The 16615-nt window shown below is 37.5% G+C and overlaps 1 protein-coding gene and 1 pseudogene across 2 annotated transcripts in view; one reads left to right on the top strand and one right to left on the bottom strand.

Annotated features, from left to right (window-relative positions):
* The window catches only part of FBXO42 (F-box protein 42), an 82549-nt gene that overhangs the window by 47106 nt on the left and 18828 nt on the right, over positions 1 to 16615 (bottom strand). The gene's annotated exons all lie outside the window — the stretch shown is intronic.
* Positions 14803 to 15870, top strand: LOC105294333 (annotated as a pseudogene).

Raw genomic sequence — 16615 nt, 5'->3', positions numbered from 1 at the left:
AAGAAAGGAAACCACACACACACACACACACACACACACACACACACACTCTCTCTCTCTCTCTCTCTCTCTCTCTCTCTCTCTCTCTCTCTCAAGAAATATGAACTTGAACCAGTATTTTTGGAACTACTACTAAGTTATGATATTTCATTTTACCACTTACTTGCTTTGTGGAAAAAAAATCCCGTAGACAATTAAAATAAGTTACATAGACTAAATTTTGTTTTTGCCAAGTGGGTATCTTTTCTTTAGGCTACTTAACCTAAAACTAGCTTTTTCAAGTATGCTGGGAAACCATTTCCTAATGCCAGAAAAAGAAATGACAGATACCAGCAAGAGTTCACAAAAGATGAATGCAATCTGATTTCTTTTAGAAATAGCATAGCTACTCTTTCCTTTAGTTGGCTGTTAAATTTATAATGCTTTTTCACTCATGTTTTTCCCCACTGAATTCTTAAGGTCTATATATTTAACAAGATTTAACTGTAGCAACTTTTTGTTCATTTAAACTGCAATTGAGTAGTTTATCAGTCAAATTTTATTACTGTTATTGGAAATATTATAGCCAAACCACAGAGTTTCCAAACTTCCCATAGAAGCTAAAGTTTTAAACATCGGGTTCTCATGCAAGATGCTATTTTCTGCTACTTAAAAAAAAGAGGAGGAGGAAGAGGAGGAAGAGGAGAAAGAGAGGGGGAAAAAGAAGAAGGAGGAGGAGGAAGGAAGGAGGAGGAGGAGGAGGAGTCCTCAGGAGGAGGAAGAAGGAGACGGGAGAAGGGAGGAGGAGGAGAAGGAGACCAAACCTCCTTCCAAAATGATGTAAGTCAGAAAACTCTTTAAGATCCAGAGGAAAGCCTGTGAAATAATAAGAAAAAGAAAAGTCTCCCCTGGGTTAAGGATGGCTAAAGCAATCATCGCTTCATGGTTTCAGTTTTAAGAAGGGCTAACATCTTTCTGGTTTACTCATCCATTACAGATCTATTTCAATAAAAGAAATAATTTTCAAAAATTAAATTTTTATTTTGCATAATCAGGTTTATATCATTAAAGGAATATTTCCCCATAATTAAAAAAATTTAAGGCAAACAACTTCTACTTTGATTTACTTCTTCTAAATATATCTGTATGTCTTATACAAATATTTCTATTGCACAGAAATATTTGGTTAAGTATTTCCTTCTTCAGAAAGAAAAGTTCATATAAAAAAGTTCAAGAATATATTAAATTTGGTAATATTATCAATTTGAAACGTGCAAACCTTTTGACTCAGCAAATTAATTTTCAGCTATCTTCCTAATGTAAACAACTAACAGTATTTATGACAAAAAAGTAAATCAATGGCTCCCCATCAGAATCATCTGAGAACTATTAAAATTCAGATTCCTAAGTCCACTCAAACCAACCAAATCAAAATTTCACAGCGAGGGTGCAGGGTAAGGTTGGATCCCACTCACTTTTATTTTTAATGAAGCATCTAGACAACTCTTTCACAGTCAGTTCAAAAACAATGAGAAAAGAACAAATAAGAGAGGGTTCAAGATGGCGAAGAATGTAGAGGCTGTGCACACCTCCGCCAGAGACCACACCAAAATTATAACAAAACTACAGAGCAACCAGTACGTGGAGTCACCAGAGGTCTGGCTGAACAAAAGCCCTACAACTAGGTCACCTCAAATGGCAGGCCACCTCAAAACAGTAGGAGAGGCAGAGACGCGAAATGGCTTGGTCCCACAACCACGTATAGCGATCGAGAATCGGGAGGGCTACCTTGGCTCTCCCTCGCCCACCTGAGAAGCGAGGGGTCCAACCCCATACTGGGCTCCTGAGTCCAGGGTTCCAGTGCTGGGAAGAGAAGTCCCTACAAACCTCTGGCTATGAAAACCAGCAGAAGTAGTGGCTGAGTGAGATGGAGGGCTGCAGGAATTGGAGACTGTTCCTATTAAAGCGCCCACGCCCGGCCTTACTCACAGACAGACTCACTCGCTCTGAGCTTCAGGGCCGGGGCAGCTGCTTGAAGGGCCCCTGGGACGTACAGGGAGGCACTGGGCTGTTGGTCTTCAGGGCAAGGGGTGGAGGGGCGGCTGGCTCCCAGACAGAGGTGCTGGCCATTTTTCTTTTTTTGAGCCCTCCCCTCTCCCAGCCTGCAGATAACAAAGGTCGCTCTGCCCAGGGGATTCCCTGAGACTCTGCTTCTCCCAACTGGTGGGCCCACCCAAGCTGCTTCCAGCAATTTATTCCATACAAACCAGCTGTCTTGGCTCCTGCTGCGACCTTTCATAAAATCTCTCAAAGGCTCACAAAACCCAAAGAAGCAGCATCTGGCCTTGGCGTGCTCCATATCTCTTGCTGAGTAGCCCCAAGCCCCACACCAGTGGCAGTCAGCCTCAGTTTCTAATTTGGCCCCTTGAGGTACTTGTAAGCCCAGCACAAGTGGCAGCCATATATGGACTGCTTGGCAACTCTTACCAGGTGGCCCCAGAGGTGTACAAACTGTGGCTAAACTTGGCCTGCAGCTGGACCCCTCCCAGGTCTGTGCCAAGGGGCTCCACAGCACGCCTACCACATAAAGCCACTCTACTAAGATCAGGAGACTTAGGAGTCCTACCTAATACATAGAAACAGACACAAGGAGGTAGCCAAAATGGGGAAACAAAGAAGCATGTCTCACATGAAAGAAAAGAACAAAGTTCCAGAAAAAGAATTCATCGAAATTGAGACAAGCAATTTTTTATCGGATGCTGAGTTCAAAACACTGTTATGGGGGAAGGGGGGAGGGGGAGGGGGAGGGTAAATGGGGTAGAGGGAGTCTATGTGGTGATACAAAGAAATCTAACTATAGGAGGTGAACACACAGTGTAAATATATATATGCCTTACTGTTAAAAAAAAAAAACACTGGTTATAAAGATGCTCAAGGAACTTTGGGGAAGAGTAGATGAACTCAGTGAGAACTTTAACGAAGAGACAGAAAACATAAAAATGGAGATGGAAAACATAATGGAGCCAGTCAGAAATGAGGAATATCTGAGATGAAGAGTACATTAGAGGGAATCGAAAGAGTGGATGAAACGAAGGATCGAATCAGCGACACAGAGGGCGGAGCAGCAGAGGACACTCAATCCAATCAGCAACAAGAGAAAAGAACCCAAAAAAATGAAGATAGTTTAAGAAGCCTCTGGGAAAACGTCAAGTGGAACAATAGTCACATCATAGGGGTACCAGAAGGAGAAGAGAGCAAGGAATTGAAAACCTGTTGGAAGAAATAGTGACAGAAAACTTCCCTAACCTAGTGAGGGAAATAGACATACTATCCCAGGAAGTTCACAGAATCCCAAACAAGATGAATCCGAAGAGACCCACACCAAGACATAATTAAAATGCTAAAGGTTAAATTCAAAGAGAAAAATCTTAAAAGCAGCAAGAGAAAAGCAACCAGTTACATACAAGGGAACACCCATAAGACTATCAGACTATTTCTCAACAGAACAGAGGGCTCTGCACAAAATATTTAAAGTGATGAAAACCCAGGACCTACAATACAACCAAGATTACTTTATCCAGCAAAGTTATCATTTAGAATCAAAGGACAGATAAAGAACTTCCCAGAAAAGAAAAAGCTAAAGGAGTTCATAGTCACTAAGCCAGTATTACAGGAAATGTTGGAGGGACTTCTTTAAGAAGAAGAAAAAAATATGTATCAAAAATCTAAATAAAGAATGGCAATAGCTACATATCTATCAAGGAGTACTTCAAATGAAAAAGAATTAAATGCTCCAATCAAAAGACAGGGTGGCTGCATGGATAAGAAAACAAGACGCTTACATATGCTGCCTACAAGAGACTCACTTCAGATTAAAAGACACACAGATTAAAAGTAATGGGATGGAAAAAGATATTTTATCATGGACCTAGAGGGTAGTGTACTGAGTGGAGTAAGTCAGATAGAGGAAGACAAATGCCGTATGATTGTACATCTATGTGGAATCTAAAAAACAAAATAAGCAAACAAAAAAGTAGAAACAAACTCATAGATACAGAGAACATTTTGAGGGTTACCAATGGGATGGGGCTGTGGGGGATTGGTGAAAAAAGGAGGAAGGGATTAAGTACCAATTGGCAGTTACAAAACAGTCATGGAGATAGAAAGCATAGCAGAGGGGCACTAGATTTATTGGGGTGATCACTTTGTGAGTTATATAGATGTCTAATCACTATGTTGTACACCTGAAACTAATATAGTATTGTATTGTATGTCAACCATAACTGAAAAATGAAAAATTAAAAAATAAGAACAAATCAAAATTATATATCCACAGATATCTATATACATACATTATTTAAAGCTCCTTCTTTCTCTTAATTGTCTTTTATAATTAATTTTAACAGCCAAAAATATCATAGATATAAAACTGTATAGAGGTATAGCTACTGTGGAAAACAGTATAGTGGTTCCTCAAAAAAATTAATCAGAATTACCACACAGTCCAGCAATTCTAATTCTGGATCCATACCAAAAAGAGTTGAAAGCAGTGACTCAAACAGATATTTGTACACCCATGTTCACAGAAGCATTGTTCACAATAGCAAAAAGGTATAAACAAACCAAATGTCCATCAGTGGATAAATGGATAAAGAAAATGAAGTACACACACACACACACACACACACACACACACACACACACACACACTTCAGCCTTAAACAGGAATGAAATTCTGACACATGCTACAACATGGAAGAAGCCTAAAGAAATTATGCTGAGTGAAACAAGCCAGATAGAAAAGATGAAGTACTGTATGATTCCACTTGATGAAATACCTAGAGTAGTTAGTTCATACAGGCAGAAGAATGGTGGTTGCCAGGGGCTGGAGGGAAGGGAGAACAGGGAGTTATTGTGTAATGGGTACGGAGTTTTAGTCAGGGAAGATGAAAAAATTCTGAGAGGGATAATGGTGAGTATTGGACAATAATGTGAATATATTCAATGTCATTTAAAAATGATTAAAATAGTACCTTTTATATTGTTTGTTTTACAATTTTTAAAAGCTACACAGAACAAAGATGTACAATTTAAAAATAAGGAAGCACTGTGCACCCATACCCTAATAAGGAAATAGAACACCACAAGGACCTTTAGAAGGCCTCTGTATGCCCCCTCATCACCATCCACCTCTGACTCGACCAGAAGTAATCATTATTTACTATCCCCTCACTTTCCTTTATAGTTCTACCAATATATCACATAAAAATATATTCCTAAGCAACATATTCTTTAATTGTTGGATGTAGTTGTAGCTCATTTTCACTGCAGTGCAAAACTTCAATGTATAAATGTCACAATTTATCCATTCTACTGCTGAAAGAAATCAACTGTCTCCAATATTTTGTTCTTATGAAATAACGAGCATTTTTTAGTTTTCCTATAGTACTGTTCACACATTCCTATAGTACCGTTGACACAAAAATACATTTTATCTCACAAATCAGTCTACCTTCACATACACAGATACATAACTGACAATAAATTTCTCAAAGTAATACCCTTACAATGAGATACACTGATATTTTCTATTGTATTTAACACATTAGAAAAGTGTTGGTCAAATGCCATTAAATTGTCTTATTCTTACTAATTGGCTTCAAGCCATAGGTTGAAAACAATGTTCTTCGGTACATATTTAGGAGTGAAATTGCTGGATGTAGGGCACAGGCATGTACATCTATATTAGGTAATGTCAAACTGTCTTCCAAAGTGATTGTTCCAATTTACATTCCCATCTGCAGTATATGCAGTGATTTGATTTTAAAGTCATAAATGGATTTTAAGAGTTTATCAAATGTTTTTGCTGTAATTATTAAAATACCATGTGTTTTTGTTAGTCTGTTGGTGAAATAAATTATGTTAATTGATTTTATATTAAAACAAGCCTGCACTCCTCAAACTGAAATAGGCAATGATTTATTATATTTTTTTATAATGTTAGGTTCAGTTTGCTAATGTTTGGTTTAGGATTTTTACATCTATGTTCATGAGAGACATGGCCTATAATTTTTCTTTGTTATCCATCTCTGGTTTTGAAATCAGAATCATTCCAGTTTCATTAAATGATTTAGGGACTGTCCCTTTTACCCCCTAGTGTCTGAAAAAGGTTATATAAAGCCAGAATTATCTGTTTCTTGAATATTTGACAGGAATCACTTGTAAATATGTTAGCCTATTCCATTTCTTTTGTGATAGGACAACTCATTTCTCTGTTTCTTGAGTTAATTCTCATCAAGTTCTATTTTTTATAGAAATGTCTATGTCATCAAAGAGAAAATATACTAGACAGAATTAACTGTAGCTTTCATCTCCCATATAATTTAAACTTACACTGTTGACAAAACGTACAGATGAGCTACACAGATGTCATTTAAGTCAAGGATCCCCAAACCCCAGGCCGCAGACCTGTACCAGTGTGTGGCCTGTTACAGGAACCAGACCGCAGAGCAGGAGGTGAGCAGCTGGTGAAGCTTCATCTGTATTTGTAGCCCCCTCACCCCTCCAGCATCATCACCTCAGCTCCACCTCAGATCATCAGGCATTAGATTCTCATAGGAGCACTGGTCCCTGGTGCCAAAAAGTTTGGAGACCATTGATCTAAGTAATGGCTGAATGCCTTTAAACAAAATAAATCTGCTCTGAAAACTTTTAATTTATGATGGACTATTTAACCTTTTCTAATCTCCAACAGATGTCTCCAAAAACTCTGTTCACTTATCCAGCCAGTCTTTCTATGATCTGCTTCTAAATTTCACTTTAACTTCCTTATCTTCACACTAGATTGTGTACTACTTGAGGGCAGAGACTAAGTCATATGGATCTTTGTATGTCTGGTACATTATTAGGTACCTTATCAATAACAATACTTTTTTAATGAATGAAGATCACAAGGTCCCTTACTGAAGAGGTTAATGTTACTGACTCACCTCTGATTGTCACGTGTACTCCTGGAGAATTCCTATTGGACCATACTTTCATACAGCCCTCCCTGTAACCCAAGGCACAAAGCCATCTGTAAGACAGTTTGCCTTAGTTGAGAGGAGACCATGAAATAGGTTTTCCTTCACTGATGAAGTTACTGAAATAAAACTAAATCTTAAACTACTTGTGGCACCTGAACTCTTTGCTAACCAAATGAGCTAACCACCTAAGTATAAAACTGTACAATGAACAATATGGATAACACACAAAAATGATCAGGGAGAAAAATGCCAGGATTCCATTCTATACTAAATTATGAGTAAATGTCAGCTGTAGAATCTATGTCACCTGGATTCTTCAAGGAATATAACTATTCCTTTGCCAGGGGCCTACCTTAAATAAATCTCCCAAATTGCTAACTTTTAATAGTGTTAACTTCCAGAAGAAAAACATTAAAGGGAGGCCAAAATGAGAAAAGGTAAATGTTAGAATCATGGCACTTTAGAGTTAAAAGTAGGGCCTAAAGTCATTTTGGCAAAACCATTTTTTAAGCATTTTAAAACTCAAGTAAAAGTTACTATCCCAATCCACATTTGTCAAAATTCACAGAACTTTATAGCACAAAGAATGAAACTTAATGTATGCAAATTAAAAAAACTTTTAGGAAAGAATGAAACTATGACAAAAGACTAACTGATGATGTATTATTGAACTGTACACTTAAAACCTAAAATTTTATTAACCAATGTCACACCAATAAATTTAATGATAAAAAAAGAATCTAACTGTATTACAAATATATAAAACAGCCATGAGTAGAGGAAAGGATGCTGACCTAAGTAATTTTGGAAATGACTGGCACCTGTATGACTAAATGCAAAAGGAACCGATTACTCATAAGCGCTAGACTTTACTGGATGAAGCTGTTTCCCACAGGAGCATAGTTGGTAATTCTAATACAGCTACACATGTGTAATGGAATTGAACAATTAAGTAAATAAATGGTGGATGGTTGGAGCCAAGTTTCTCACAGTTAGGGTGGGAATTTACAGATAAGCAAGAGGAAAAGCGTAAAATGACCATGTGATAATGGATTAGAGTGAGAGGCATTAATATGAACTCATGCTTAGCTTAATATAGAAACAGATGGTTACATATAGAAATATTTATAGATTTATGTATATCCATGGGTTTGTGTACACACAAATACTTCCTTGCTCTGTAGCTGAGAGGGCATAAAAGTAACAACACCCCAGTAGCAATGAAGCATAGCACCAATATCTAGATTTCTAATACTTTCTCCAATTACAAGGAACTAATAAGGTCCCTTGGTGAAAATGCAGAATCTAGGGCTGGGACAGGAACTATACAAGATAAATCTGGATGGATAATCTTGTAGTGCCATAAAGAATGTGATCCAAAAATAAAACAACATTTATAGAATGATCTCAAAGAGACACAGGAGACAACTGAAAGAGTGCTTGATGACCAAAGCTGAAATATTTTGAGCACAAAATAAATAGGTTCAGCTAATGTAAATTAATTAAAAAGGGGGAGGGGAGAAGAATCTCCCTTGCAGATTTCTAAATAATTCATGTAGATTTTCCCCATTCTAGTAGGTGGGGCTTAATTTCACTCATCTTCTAACTGATCTCCACCCAGATAAAAATCTTTAGCATTCAGTGTAGCTAGAAACTAAGCTAGTTTTACAGTGGAAAGAAAACTGTTTCCACCAGAAGACTGTTGCATAACTTTATTCTTCATTTCTTGGACAAATAAAACTTTTGTGTATATCTATGCCAGAAAATTCATAATGGGAAAATGAAGCTTAAAAATAAAAAAATTAAAACAAGTACTTTCCATAAAAAGACATTACCAAGGCACCCAGGACCTCATTTCCAACTCTCACGTGATTTCCAAGTTGTGTTTATCCCTCAAGCATTCCTTTACGTTTGCACAACTATGAACTAGACTCTGTTAGTTTGAGTAGCTGACTTGATAATTAAATAAGTAAATCACAAAACTCTTGCTTACAAACTATTCTTCCCTTTAGCCCAGCGGTCCCCAACCTTTTTGGCACCAGGTACTGATGCTCCTATGAGAATCTAATTCTTGATGATCTGAGGTGGAGCTGAGGCGGGGATGCTAGCACTGGGGAGCAGCTGCAAATACAGATGAAGCTTCGCTTGCTGGCCCGTGTGCTTGCCGTTCACCTCCTGCTGTGCCACGGACCGGTATCAGTCCATGACCTGGGGTTTTGGGACCGCTGCTTTAGCTGAAGTGAACTATCAACATGTTTTTATATTCAGCTTCTGTGCAAATGAAAACTCAAAAGAGAGATGTGTGACGGAGTACAACATTTAAGGAGGCAAGGTCCAACTGACCCCCACAAGAGGATTTTCTGAAGCCCAGTTTTGATCATGTTATTAAGCAAACTCTTAAGATCTATTCATTTCCTTTCAGAATTTTCTTGAAATGATAAAAACATAAAATATTGATGAGGAATTCTTATTACCTTTTGTTACAGACTGCATGTCTGTGTTCCCCTCAAACTCATGTGTTGAAGCCCTAACCTACAGTAAGATGGTATTTGGAGATGGGGTATTTGAGAGATAATTAGGGTTAGGTAAAGTCATATGGGAGAGGCCCTTATAATGAGATTAGTGCCCTTATAAAAAGAGACACCAAAGAGCTCACTCTCACTGTCTCCCCAAGGAGGTCATGTGAGCACACAAGGAGATGGCGGCACCTATAAGCCAAAAGAGGCCTTGGAATAAAAACTACCTTGCCAGCCCCTTGATGTTGGACTTCCCATTCTCTAGATTGTGAGAAATAAATTTTATTATTTAAGACACCCAGACTATGGTATTTTGTTATTGTAGAATGAGCTAAGACCCTCTCTCCAAAACATTCTGCAGATAAAATGTCAACAAGAGTACCTACGAAGTAAGCTACCATGGATTTATAACATAATAAACAAACTAACATTTTTTCAAAATTTAGAGAAAGTATAAAGTATCAGTTAGTGGTTATATCTCTTCAATATTTAGTCACTTCTGACACAGCAGATTTTTATCCTTAAAAAAGTTCCATTGATTTAGAGATGACTTTTATATGTGTTCTTTTGTTTTCTCCCCAAAAGTTACCCTCCAAAATATAAATTGATTGATTCTGAGATAACAAACAGATATGGGGAAGGGAGGAAACAAGTGAAATCAAAATGTTACTACTCCTTTACCATCTTCAGGTAAATTTAACCGTATATCCCTGAGAGCTTTGCTTACACTTAAAATGATACTGTATTTATAGGTTAAAATTTTTGTTTAAGTATAAACGCCTACTTTTATTATATTAAAATCAGGCAATGGTCTGACAATAAAAAAGCTACTTATGAAATACTGTTATGTTAAACTTTACTTATTAGGATGTTAAATCTTTAGAACTAAGATTTCTCAGAAAAAAATTGATGGAAACGTTAATTGCTTTTCAGACTTGATAGCTGCTGCTTCAAAAGGTAGTTTTATACAAATATTAAATTAAAAAAAAACCTTTAGAACACAACAAATTGCCTTTATTTTGGTATGCATCCCCATCTCAGTATTTAGTGGTCCCGAAGAGAAAAGTAGAAAAACGCAGCAATTTGTCAGGAAGTCAAGCCTGCCAATTTCAGGGATCTGCGGTGCAGACCAAGTTCTTTCTTAATCCCTGCTGAGGACTGTGAGAAGCAGCAGCATCAAAATCTAAATATGAACTGAATCCAAGGTTTTGTTCCAGTTGTCAGATTCCAAACTAGACCCAAATGGATTGCAAAGAAGACCAAATGAAAGTCCTGTTGAAAACTTCCATTTTTAAAAGCTATAGCAATTATAGAAAAAGTAAACAATTCATTCAGAGGGATCATGTATGTTTACAAGTGTTTTCTATGGCCGTTCTCCAAGCTTAACCACCAAGAACTTTGAGAGTTGGTATGTCTGAGTAACCCTGCTGACTGTTCTTTTCACTTTATCAGACCTAAGCTGAAAAAAACACATCAGCTGCTGCTGACGGCAAAGGGTGGCAGGGCCGAGGACCCAATATTCATTTCCTAGGCTGGTGGAGAGTAAATGAAAGTGGTTCCAACACTAAAGACGAAGGTCAGAGACTCTTTCCAACCTTACCTGATGGCTTTTGGCCAAAGCAAGAGAGTGTCATGGAAAGTGTTTGGTGGTGACGGTGATAAAAGGGACTTGAAGAGGAGGAAGCAGCATACAAAGGTGAGGGGAGAAGATATGGGGAAAGCCCTGAATTCCTCACCAAAGGCCAGTTTCAGCAGAGTAGAGGGGTTGCAATTTATACTTCAGCCAAGGGTGGCAGTTGAGAGTGGGGAAAGGAATATGGCTTGGAAGGGGGGCATCATTTAAGACTTAAAAAAGAAACCAGGGGTGTAGACAAAGCACCCATACACATCCAGCAGGAGTCCCACTGTGACCTGAATTCTTCTAACAAGCCACCCCAAGCTCAAGGGCTGTTGCAAGGAGGGAAGGAGGCAGGGGAGGGAAAGGGGAAGAAGGCAGAGACACCAGGTCATGTAATTAGCAGCAAGGTGACTGTATGATATATCTTTTCACAGTTAAAATGTTAAAATTTCTCCAACAAAATAAGATAACAGATTGCTATTATTACTATTATTCTATTATTATTATTATTGAATGAAGAAAGATCAGATATATCTATTTCTCTCCAAAAAAAAAAAAAAAGAGCATTTCTGGAATAAATAAAAAGATTTAATGAATTTAATGGACTTTCATATTAATGTTACCTGGACAGAAAATAAAGTTATACTCCTGGACCTTCAAAAATATCTTAATTGCTTTAATTCTTCCTATCAACACTATAAATGTTTTGATAAAATGAATTACCAGGCAATAGTTGCCAAAGCACGCCAGGAATTTAAGAATGAGAAGATTAATGGCTCTTTCTAACAGATTTCAATTCAGTCATTTTGTATGAATTGTTCCTGAAATACCCTAAGCTCTTTTCTCATCTCTGGTCTTTGCGCCGGCCGGCCACCGCCCCCCCTCTTCCTAAAATACCCTTCTTCTTCTTGCCAGCATGGCAAATTCCTACTTAAGAGTCATCTCTTTTGGGAGATCTCCCAGCCCCTCCAGCCAATTCAGCACTCTTTCTGGTCTTCTATTTATTTTGTAAAGTATCTTTATTGTCTTACAGTTATATAAAATATTCATTGAGTTACGTGGCCTATCAGACTTAAGCTGACATTACGTGAATATACAGATAGTTTCTACTTTTCACCAGTTCGCGAGTTACAATTCTGCTCATTAATAACTTAATTAAAACTCGTATTTTACTTCTTATTGCTATGGTTTCAAATAAAGTCCAGACAAAGGCAATAGCACAAAAGGCAATCAAGAAGCAACATATACAGCTAGACGTTTGCTGTAACACATTATGCCTTAAAAGAGGGTGTCCAGGAATGTGAAAATTGCCAATGCCAACTGCCCTCTTATATGTGTTGTGTCACACAGTACTTCAGATGAGCAGTGTGAGGCAGAAAATCTTTAACATCCTAATTTAAATTTAAGAGTCTGCATTTAGAAAGATAGAGTCAGAAAAACTAATTTCCATCTTTGACCTTCCTTAAATTCGCTATGATCTCAGGGAAACTGATAGTGCATACTTAACAAATGTCTGGGGAAAAAACTACCAGAAATTTCAAAATGCAGTATTTTATACCATTTCTATAAAAAAAGTAAAGATTGTGCAGAATAGAAATGTATTCAAAGAAAGTTTTTAATATTAAATTCAACTACCAGACAGAAAGAAATATGTGAAGGCAGAATTTTATACTTCATTTAAAATTGATTCCACAGACAAGATTAATGCCCCCATAAAACACCTCACTGGTGCTTGGAGCCAAAAGTCAATTACGGTCTATTCTAACCAGCTGACTTTCAAATACTCTTTAAAAGAAATCCACACGTATGAACATGATATAGAACTGAATGCCCATATTGCTTCACCTTTACTATTCTGGGTCAGTTTACAAACTCTAAAATCAAACTGACATATACTTATGGAATTCCCACCCACACAATAACATTATCATACAAAAGGAAGGTAATACCTAGGTTGTTAGAAGTTACCTACTTCTCTTTTATTTCTTTTAAGATGCAAACCATAAATCAAAACGTCAAATAGGAAAAATGTTAGAGTGCATAAACCATGTAGGCAAATAGGTACTGCAGGTACATTCGAATTCTTTTATTTTTGTTACACTGAAATTCTTTGGATGAAAGCGAACACCTATTAAATGTAGTTTTTGAAAGGTAAACAGTGATCTTGAGATATTATCAGCAAGAAAATATTTTAAGAAATTAAATTATCTAATTTTAAATTTTATATCAAATTGGTGACATAACACCACAGAGAGAGGAATTAGTTCAAGTAGCTTTAAAATACAATACTTTTAACTATATCTTCTTAGTTATATTTAAAATACAAAAAAAGATCCATGAATGTGAATGGTTTATGGAAAACATGCTAATGGAGAGATTAGGCTAATATCATCTGAACTCAGAGCGCAACCTGACCATAATTAAAAAGCAAGACCACCAGTAATTATGCCTCATTAGTGATACAATGAGAAGTGTGTAAAAACACTGCCTGTGAAGCATTCTTGCTCTAAATTTTTAAATGTAATCATGCTTCTAGATCAAGCAAAATGATACCACGAGGAAGCAATCAGACAATCCACACTACAGGATATTCTGAAGGTCAAAAGACTGATTGCCCAGGCTTTATGCCTGGAGACAATTTTTGGATCTCAATGAAGTGAGAGGAAACCAAAAGAGCCCATCAATCTCTCTGAGTTGGGGAGACAAATAACAGAGTTAAGAGAGACTGAAGAGGCTGGAACTTATGGAGCACAATTCCAGAAAGAAAGGAAGCCACAGAGAAAAAAAACTCCAGAAATTTGCAAGGTGTCCTCTTAGTCTTTGCTAAGTATTGGGCAACACGTGGATACTGAAACTCCACAAAATCAGAAAAAGAATGACAGGAAAATTGAAAGCTGATTAATTCCCATAGCCCATAAGCAGGAAGAAATTCAAGCTCCAGCAAGTCAGAGTGAAGAGTTCTTGGTGATCGATCACCTGGAATCTTTGGTGGAGACCCCTGAGGGTTCTCCCCTTAGTATAGGGCTGAAATGTCCCTAAAATAAAAACTTCTAGATCTACCCTAGCAAGACTTAAAAACAGATTTCAAAAAGATGAAAAACTGATCAGCAGGCAACTTACTGTCTGCCAAAACAAAACCAAAACTCTTTAAAGAAAGACAATAAAAGCCAGACATTCATCCAACACCCAATCAAAAATTACTAGATGTGCCAAGAAACCAGAAAAAAAAAAGTTCATACTAAGAGAGAAGTCAGTCAATAGTAACAAACCCAGAAATGACAGAACAAGACAAGGATGTTAAAACAGCTACACCATTATTATGCTCAAGAACTAAAGAGAAACATGACTATAATAGACAAATGGAAGATATATTTTTTTTAATAAAAAAGAACTCCTAAAGATTCAAAATATAATATATGAAACGAAAATATCACTGTATATAATTAACAGCACATTAGAGCATAGAGAAGTATCAGTGAAAATTTAAGACATAGCAACACGAACTACCCGAAATGAAACACAGAGACAAAAAAGACTGAAAAAAATTAACGAAACCTCAATAACATTTGGGACAATATCAGAAGGTCTACCATACATATAATTAGGGTTGGTGGAAAAGGGGGAGGGACCAGATGAAGATTTTAAGAAATTATAGTGCGTTTGGCTTCTGGGGACACTCGCAGCCCTTGCTCGGCTTCTTTCAAAATGTGTACTGTTCATGAAATTCTGTGCAAGCTCAGCTTGGAGGGTGATCACAATACACCTCCAAGTACGTATGAGTCAGTCAAAGCCTACACCAACTTTGATGTTGACCAAAATGCTTTGAACACTGAAACAGCCATCAAGACCAAATGTGTGGATGAGGTCACTCACCATTGTCAATGTTTTGATCAACTGCAACAATGAACAGAGACAGGATATTGCCTTTGCCTATCAGAGAAGGACCAAAAAGGAATTTGCATCAGCACTGAAGTCAGCCTTGTCCAGCTACCTAGAGATAGTGATTTTGGGACAACTGAAAACACCTATTCAGTATGATGTTTCAGAGCTGAAAGCCTCCACAAAGGGGCTGGGGACTGAGGAGGACTCTCTCACTGAGATCATCTGCTCAAGGACCAACCAGGAGCTACAGGAAGTTAACAGAGTCTACAAGGAAATATACAAGATTGATCTGGAGAAGGACATTATTTCTCACATATCTGGTGTAAGCTGACGGTTGCCCTCACAAACGGTAGAAGAGCAGAAGACGGCTGGGATCTTCATTAAGAACTGATCGATCAAGATGCCTGGGATCTCCATGATGCTGTAGTGAAGAGGAAAGAAACTGATGTTCCAAATAGCTCAGCATCATGACTGAGCAGAGTATGTGTCACCTCCAGAAAGCATCTGAAAGGCATAAGAGCTACAGCCCTTATGATATGTTGGAGGGCATGAAGAAGAAAGTCAAGGGACATCTGGAAAATGATTTCCTGAACCTGGTCCAATGTATCCAGAACAAGCCCTTGTATTTTGCTGACCAACTGTATGACTCCATGAAGGGCAAGAAGACTTATGATAAGATCATGATCAGAATCATGGTCTCCCACATAAAGTGGACATGTTGAAAATAAGGTCTGAATCCAAGAGAAAGTATGGCAAGTCCCTCTACTACATCCAGCAAGACATGAAGAGTGACTACCAGAAAGCACTGCTGTACCTGTGTGGTGGGGATGACTGAAGGCTGTGACAGCTCGAGTGTCTAGAGGTGGTGCTCTGATGCTTCCAGCTAACAATTCTAGAAAAGCAGCTTGCAACTAATAGCCCATCCCTGTGAGAATGATGTTAGCACTGCCCTCTGCCCCAACTTTATTTCAGTTGTCTAAGCATTGCCTGCCTTTCCTGTCTAGTCTCTCCTTTTAGATAAAGAAATGAACATTCCAAGGAGTTGGAAGTGAAATCTATGATGTGAAACGCTTTGCCTGTTGTTGTAAACAGATAAATAAACTTTAGCGAAAAAAAGAAAAAAAAATAGTGAAATCTTTTTTTTCAAATTTGGTGAAAACTCTAAACCCAGAGATCCAACAATCTTAATGAACCAAGCAGGGAAAAAACACATACTAAGACAAACTACATCAAGGCATATTGTAATCAAATGTCTGAAAACCAGTAATAGAGACTGACTGTCAGAAACTATGAAAGTCCGAAGACAATGGAATGACATCTTTAAAGTACTCAAAACAACTTGAAATTCTACATGCATGAAAATATCCTTCAATATACAGGTGAAATATAAATATTTTCAAACACTAGTATACCTGCGTGACAAGAGATATTAAAGGAAGTCTTTCAGATGGAAGGACGATCTCAGCTAGAAATCTGGATATACAATAAGAAATGAAGAGCACAGATATGACAAATATATGGGTAAATATAAAAGACTTTAGCTTTCTCACGTTTCAATTTCCCTTTAAAAGTAAGTGTTTAAAGCAAAAATAATG

The sequence above is a fragment of the Pteropus vampyrus genome, unplaced genomic scaffold, assembly GCF_000151845.1.
Source record: "Pteropus vampyrus isolate Shadow unplaced genomic scaffold, Pvam_2.0 Scaffold86, whole genome shotgun sequence".
In the NCBI taxonomy this organism is placed as follows: domain Eukaryota; kingdom Metazoa; phylum Chordata; class Mammalia; order Chiroptera; family Pteropodidae; genus Pteropus; species Pteropus vampyrus.
This window is presented reverse-complemented; position numbering and strand designations above follow the sequence as displayed.